At 33.9% G+C, this 7895-nt stretch overlaps 1 protein-coding gene across 1 annotated transcript in view; it reads left to right on the top strand.

The window, feature by feature from the left end:
- The first annotated feature begins 4138 nt into the window (after positions 1 to 4138).
- LOC148954626 (uncharacterized) overlaps positions 4139 to 7895 on the top strand; it is a 71984-nt gene continuing 68227 nt past the window's right edge. The window contains exon 1 of the mRNA XM_089086657.1: positions 4139 to 4602. The gene's annotated coding sequence lies outside the window, so the exon portion shown is untranslated. The remainder of the gene's footprint in view (positions 4603 to 7895) is intronic.

The following is a 7895-nucleotide window of genomic DNA, read 5'->3' as shown; positions in this document are numbered from 1 at the left end:
ATTATACTTAAAGACTTTAAGACTTGCCTCTTCTGTCTATTCTTTTCTCTGGCTATTCTAGAGTAAATGAAATGGTTCCCCCCTCTACTTCACTACTAACCTTTAAAGTAATTTACCCGCTTCTTCCCATTTCCTCTTATTGCAATGTTACATAGCACCCATTTGTATACTTACAACTTATCCTTTTTCACTTTCTACATTTTCCGTATCATTTTTCCAAGTTTTATTTCTTAGACTTGCCCCCCCCCCTTCTCCCAGATAAACCCATGTGTATGTCACCCTATTGGGTGGTGTTAATGTGTATCCAGGGGGAGATGGTTCGTATCCTGCACCTTTTTCTGAAATTATTAATTTCAATGTATTTTTTCTAATGTAAATCAGAAGACCTATTTTAAAGGAATGTGAGTTTTTAAGTAGATTTCTAAAATATTGCACAAAAATGTTTTTAGCGCCATTAGTGCTATTTTATGAGATGTCTTGCTGTCAGATAATTTATTTTGAAAGAACTGAATTGAATCATTAGTTTCCTGTTCAAAAAAATTAGCGTCAGCTAGATTGCTTTTGACACAAAACCGTTGTTTATACGTTCCCTGTTAAAAGACGGCTCTAGAGTTGTACTGTCTCACTTCGTAAATAAATAAGCAAATGTTTCATTGCCCACTAGAACCATAAACATGTTACACTGTGGTGTAAAAAAAACAAAAAAACAATCACACTAGCTTGAATATACAAAAAAGTGGACACAATTACGTTGAAGATTACGTAACAATTACATTAAAGAAAATGGGATTCGAATCAAGTGATTTGCAGACAGCTATTGATCGTTCCAAAGCATTGAGACTTGGGTTAAATATCGCATGTTTACGGACACAAATTGGAACTCCAAGTGAGAACTTAGCGACCATATAGAAAAAATAAAAGCTAAGACAGATGCAGAACTATTGTTCTTTTTTTCTTTTGGACGAGATAGATTAATCTTTGATTTTGATTTTTTTTTCTTATTAGAGTTTACTCTTGTCGAATTTATGGATAATATTCTTTGTTATGTAAAGAGTTAAGAGGAATTAAGAATTATTAAACTATAAATTCTGACGTCTCAGAGCTTTGTTTCCACAGCACAATCGGGTCTGACTTAAGAGATACGAATTCTTATAGGCTAGTAGGGGTTAGAAACTTTTTCTAAGCTGTGGCGGTAACGACTTTTGGTATCTGTAGGGATGAAAAAGCGTGGCCTCTTCTCTCTTGAGCTATCTGGAGATCAGATTCCTTTGGGAGCATTTACCTTGGAGACTTACGAACTAATTATATATTATTAGGCTAGATGCAGACACATAAGATGAAATAAACACAGATAAAGAAGACAATAGATTTATTGAACTTACATGCTTAGTTGCACAGCAACGAGTCACTTCAATGACCATAATGGTGACAAGAATATAATTATTTCGTCTGAATCTCTCTAGGTCTGATTTACTAATCGTTTCAAATCTGACTTACGATTAAAATTAAAAAACACATCTACCCCACTACCAAACGCAGTTCTTTCGTCCTGCGCTGTAAGGACTGCTCGCCATTATCAAGAGGACCAAGGATGTAAATCTTTCGTCCAATGAATTCTTTTAAATGTTTTTGATGATTCAAGCATTCACACGGTTTTTTGCCATTTAAACTTCCTTAGAAATATCGTACATGGCATTTTTTTTGCTACTAAGTATGTTAGCGAAATTCAAACGACTAGCGTCGTTGTTTAACTGAAGCTAAAACGTAATTTCTCTTTTTGCTGATTAAAAATTTAGACTCTTGGAAGCGGTATTTGAACTCAAATAGGGGACGTTTAATTTCTGCCCGAATCAACTTTAGAAGGAAAGAATCTTGTATTTTAAATATATCATGGTACACACGTATCTAAATCCAATAAACCCTTCAACGGGATCTGCCATTTTTCAAATCACCGCAAGAGACTATAAAGATGTAAAGAAAATAAACCTGAACTTCTTCCAACAAGACGAAAATTTTGGAATGAAAATATTCCCGGGCTTAGACGTAATTGTGCGCGAGTAATTATGCTGTTGCCAGTCGTACGTAAACTTAAGTTTTTCCGTAGTGAAAATAATAAATGACCCGCTGTCATTATCTCAGTTGTGCCGGAAAGTCATTCGACAAAATATGCGAAGGAACGACATAACTGCCACATTGGAAGGCCTTCGCCTCCCAAACCAACTACTAGTGTATTTAATGTAATTAAATGCGTCTGAAGGCGGTAAAAATAACGTAGTGTTTGACCTCAAATTGCTCAGTTCAAATGTATCATCATGGGAAAATTATCGACTTACCAGAATGCTAACATCTCAAAGTTCAAAGGTGGCACTGCCGGATGATGCACCCATATTGAAATTAAAAGCCGATATCCGTGGAAGAAACTGTATATATAAATAAGCCCGTTAAAACAAATAATAGAAAAGCCCTCCAATATTGTCTAAAGTGTATATCTATGTAGATCGATTATTATTATTTAAAAAGTGCATTATATGAATAAACTAGTAGTGTATTAATATTTATAAAACTATGAATTAGAGAGTGAATGTCCAGGGATTTAAATACATTGTTAATATATTGACAAAAAAGGTAGTTTCTCGAAAGTCTCAGTACTCCTAAGCCTGTGTGGAACTTAAGGGAATTGAATTATGTTCAAATAAACAAATAGCCAAGTGCAAGGTGGCAATGGTGAAAAAGTCGTTCAACCTCGACCTGAAGTTACCTTGCTTCCCATTCAAAAGTATATATTCATTTTTGGTTAATATGGAGCTTTAGAAGAACCAAATTATGTCGAACGAATAAGTACCCGAGTATGAGGAAATACCGGCGAAAAGGTAGTTTGACCTCGACCTAGAGTAAACCATGATTGTAACTAATCTTGAATAAAGGTAACTAGACAAAAGCCAATAGAAACAACCTTTCATTTCAGAACAATGCCCAAGGCAATTATTGACACAGAGTTTATAACTATCAAGCACGCAAAAGAAAACTTGATATATTCTGCAGCAATCCTCATTGTGAATAAATCAGGGGAAGATGTTTTCGCGAAAAAGTGGAATGTCAAATATGATTTAAGGGACTATAACATAGAATTGTATCGTTTTGGACTACGACTGGCAAATAAAGCCAAATATCAATCCGTAACAGGAAAATTGGAAAGAAAATACAATGCGAGAAAGGATTAGTACCTTCAATATAAGTAGAAGCCATGTGGCTAACGATGTTATCTGTTCGCGTAATAATACAATCTATTATCAAAACCCAAAAGAATAATATCGAAAAAAATATAAGAATAGATTACATTGTAATATAAATTAACACATATTAATTTTAGAATTAGACAGGAAGCTGCGACTAACGAATGCCATCATAATTTTCATTGTTTACGAAGTGGCCCAAGACGTCATAAAGGAGGGAATCATACCTAAGCATGGGAACTACCCCCAAAATAGTTATAATGCATGAGAAATATGAATTCTCCTATTCACAAGGAGACCGAAGATTATCACATACGTGAAACCAATGTGGAGCGTCTTCAGCTCCTTTCAAATGGAATATTTAGTCGTTTACGAGACTGGAGCTCTTTGATTTCCCTAACCATGAGGATTTTGTTGATCCAAGTTATGAAAAATTTATGAGACCACGAAGACAAAACCCAAAGACAGATCACAGTGAGACGAGTGAGATACAAAACCTAAACCCGGAACTCCTCGATAGCTCTAAGACCAAAAAATAAAGGAGGACTTGATCGAGCAAACGGGAATAGAAGTCTTCTTTCGTACAATGTCCAGTCCCTCCCCTCTAATTATTGTTTGCGTAAATCCATGCAACTGCAAAGATGAAATATGTATTTCTTAAGCAGCATGGTCGCGCGTAAACAGTAAAGGCTTGAAAATTTATAATAAATCGAGACCTCTCATAGAACTATGTATCATACATCGCGTGTAGTTATATAATAGAAAAGTAAATGCTAAAGTAGTTGAGTGTTGAATAATATTTAAAATATATTAAATACTGAACATGTGCCAAATGCACATATATATATGCACATATATATATATATATATATATATATAATCATTAAATCTTGAAATTCTCATATTGTGTTATTTTTCGTATACTCAATAGTTTTTCTTATGATTACTGAGCTTATCTCATAGTAATCTAGTGTTGCTGCAATATGCATATAAAAAGCATGAAAAGTGCTCTTATTCGTTTTATCTTTAAGTTTAACCTTACCCATATTAAGTTGATATGTGTAATGTGACTAATCACGACTATTACTTCAAACAATTGTTCCTGTATAATATTGTATAAATTATGTATTATTGCCGTATGTTTTTTAACTTACGTAATTGTAAAGAGCATAAGATTCTGCCTAGATATTTATATTCCAGGAAGCAGAGTAATCAGTGCAAATTCATTCTTGGTATACCAGCACGCAACACAGATACAACCTAGTAGCATCTACTCTCATCTTTCGTCAACCACCGATAAGTACTCACCAAAGAAATCCCTAAGGACAAAACCCTGATGACGATCCAATTCACCAAAGCCTAATACCAGGTAACATTACATCGAGTAATATCGTCAAACCAAAGACCCGTATATATATATATATATATATATATATATATATATATATATATATATATATATATATATATATATATATATATATATATATATATATATATATATATATATATATATATAGTATATATATACATATATATCTGAACCAATGATTATCTAGAGAACCACCCCGACCAGTCATGTCGTAAAACTGCATAAATATCTGTCAAATAACTATCCTTAGACGGCAAGGTCCCAAATATTAAATGCTAAGGACCAAGAATAACCCTGGAGTTAATCCCTCAAGGATTATGTATCTTAAACCCCAAATCAGAGACAATATGTTGAAACAAGATTCCAAGTTTAAGTCTTGACCCTATCCAAATCATTATAAGATGTCGCAAAAACAAACCATCCTCCATGAGAAGAAGAACCAAACATGAACAATTTTGCGGCAAATATAAACTCCATGTGTAAAACTTTCCCGAAATAAAGTGTCAGAGAAGAGACCAAACCAAGTTATCATAGCCATAATCCCCATGATTAAGCCCTCAACGATGGTGTATCATTAAAACAAGAATCAAAGACAATGCATCGAACATAGAACCTGAGATCAAGTTATTCAATTAATTGAGATCAATTAATCTCAAGGATTATGTATCTTAAACCCCAAATCAGAGACAATATGATGAAACAAAATTCCAAGTTTAAGTCTTGACCCTATCCAAATCATTACTAGATGTTGCAAAAACAAACCATCCTCCATGAGAAGAAGAACCAAACATGAACAATTTTGCAGGAAATATAAACTGTACGTGCAAAACTTTCCCAATATATAGTGTCAGAGAAGAGACCAAACCAAGTTATCATAGCCATAATCCCCATGATTAAGCCCTCAACGATGGTGTATCATTAAAACAAGAATCAAAGACAATGCATCGAACATAGAACCTGAGATCAAGTTTTGATCCAATCATAATTACCCTTACATATCGTAACACAGCCCTTTATTCAGATAAAAGAAGGACTGAACGTGAACAATCTAAGCGAACCATAGACTGTACGAGTATAAAATTTTCCCGAGGATAAAAGTGCCCAAGAAGAATTACCCAGCCAAGCGATCAAGATACCCATTTCATGTAATCAATTCCCCAAGGGTTATGTACCTAAGAAAAATTTCAACAAATCAATAACATGAACCCCTTGTATATGACGTGGCACACCACGCACGGATAATTTTGTGCATGTAGTCATACTTATGAACAATATAAATACTTATCCCAAGCAACAAGTGCCAAAAGTGAAACACCACGAAGACAAGCCATAAACAATGAGCCAACCCAGTTATTAATTAAATAGAAACGCAAAATAAAATGACAAAGTATGTGAGTATCATAGACACGTAGAATGATGAAGTAAGTGTGAAGTCTTATGCATCTAACTCATAACTTTAGTAAATATTGAGAAACTTGTCATAAAACAGATGAAAACAAGTGCAAGCTACATTATCCCAGTGTTGCAATTAGACATTAAGTTTAAATCTATAAATGTGTCAAACTTTTTTCTTGCAAATTATTTTAATCCATACATATCAGTGCCCTTGATGTCAGTTACTTATCGTATCAATATAGCGTCAGGTGGAAGTATAATCCAGTATTAGAAGAAGTGAACGTGTACCATGTCAGGTAGTAGAATAATTGCAAAGGCAGAACTTAATTAATTAAAACCATCTAGAATTATTAGCATATCATGCGAAGGTAATTGTAGTATCAGGTGGAGGAAAGTAATAATTATATAAGTAATCATATAACCAAATGCGTTAGTCAATAGAAACCCTTTCGCCCTTTCGCCAAATAGAGTGAATAGGTGATGGACTTTTAAGTAATGTCTTCATATATGTAGTCACATAAAACAATCGGGAATATAAAAAAAATTAACATCTTACTAAAGCTGAGTTAATTCAAATAGTAAGTGCCAAGTTTAAATTTTTTACAATGATGAAGCGAGATCAGAATTCGAAAAGTAGAAAGAGTAGTAGTAACACAACGATGAGGACATCGTTAAGAATGGGAAGGATGATATGTAACGGGGTTAAAATTCAAAACCTCAAAATTTTCCAGTTAAAGTTACTCAAGTAAAATAAAATCACCCAACATATGAACCTAAAAATTCAAGTAATCTACAGATCGAGTAAGGCTCAAGCGTTCAATTTAAAAAGTAGCAAAACAAATGTATCTTATTCAAACATACTTCGTAAAAATCTTCCCCACAGAAAATGTAATAGCAATAAATAAATCCACCTCCGTGTCACCAAAGTATGCAATAATTATCATTGTGACCAAATGTTACATGACAGGCGACCAACAATGTAATTTAAATCTTAAGAGCTTGAATTCCCAAACTGTCAAGAGAAGGTATAATTTATCATACAGAAAATAGTCACTAGAGATACAAAAGTATTTTCACGTAGTCTAATTGCATTGTTCTGAAAACTAAGTTTAGGACTATGTATTCCAATGTAACTAAATTGTATTGTTCCTTAACAAATTTCACAGTGATAAATTATAAGCCATCTGGAATCTAGTGACATATCGTTAGCAAAAATATTACAAAGTAAAAATTTGTTTTGTCGAGAAAAATTCCTGAGTGAAGTCTTAAAGTTATAAATCGTATCAAAATTCAAGTTGCAAATTGGTGTATCCCTGTCCAATAGTAATATAGGAGATACCACGAACCAATAGAATCAATGTAACACATGTTTTAGCAACGCCTGAATGTAACCCCCGGTGAAATCAGAGGGTATGGTTGCTTAGAACTTAGCAATTTTGAGTCAGTCTATCAGCAGTCTATCAGGAGTCTATCAGCAGTCTATCAGCAGTGTATAATGATTTTTTATGATGAGTCTAGAAGGAGTTTTTTAGAACGAGTTCACAGTGAGTCGTTGAAAAACAATTTAATGTAAGTGACCCAACTATTGCATTGTATATGCCCCAGTCCATAACATTGTCTTAGTGTCTATGACTGTGAAGTGTTTTTGACATTCCTGAAACAACTTTGTACCGCTAATGTGAGTAAAAATAAATACATTACTTTCTTAATTATTTCTCTTTATGTTAATATTTCTCAAGATAGTTAGTCCTTGTGGCTCCAACGGCTCTCAAGGGAACCTGAATCCTTTCAATCTGATTTCGACTCAGTATGGCCGTCAATATATGCTCCCCGTTTGAACCGTTGATTTAATCCCCCGCTACACGAAGCTCCCCCGCAAACCATGCTATAAATTA

Source organism: Artemia sp. Qi Xiang Cuo, chromosome 3 (genome assembly GCF_049724085.1).
Source record: "Artemia sp. Qi Xiang Cuo chromosome 3, ASM4972408v1, whole genome shotgun sequence".
NCBI lineage: Eukaryota > Metazoa > Arthropoda > Branchiopoda > Anostraca > Artemiidae > Artemia > Artemia sp. Qi Xiang Cuo.
This window is presented reverse-complemented; position numbering and strand designations above follow the sequence as displayed.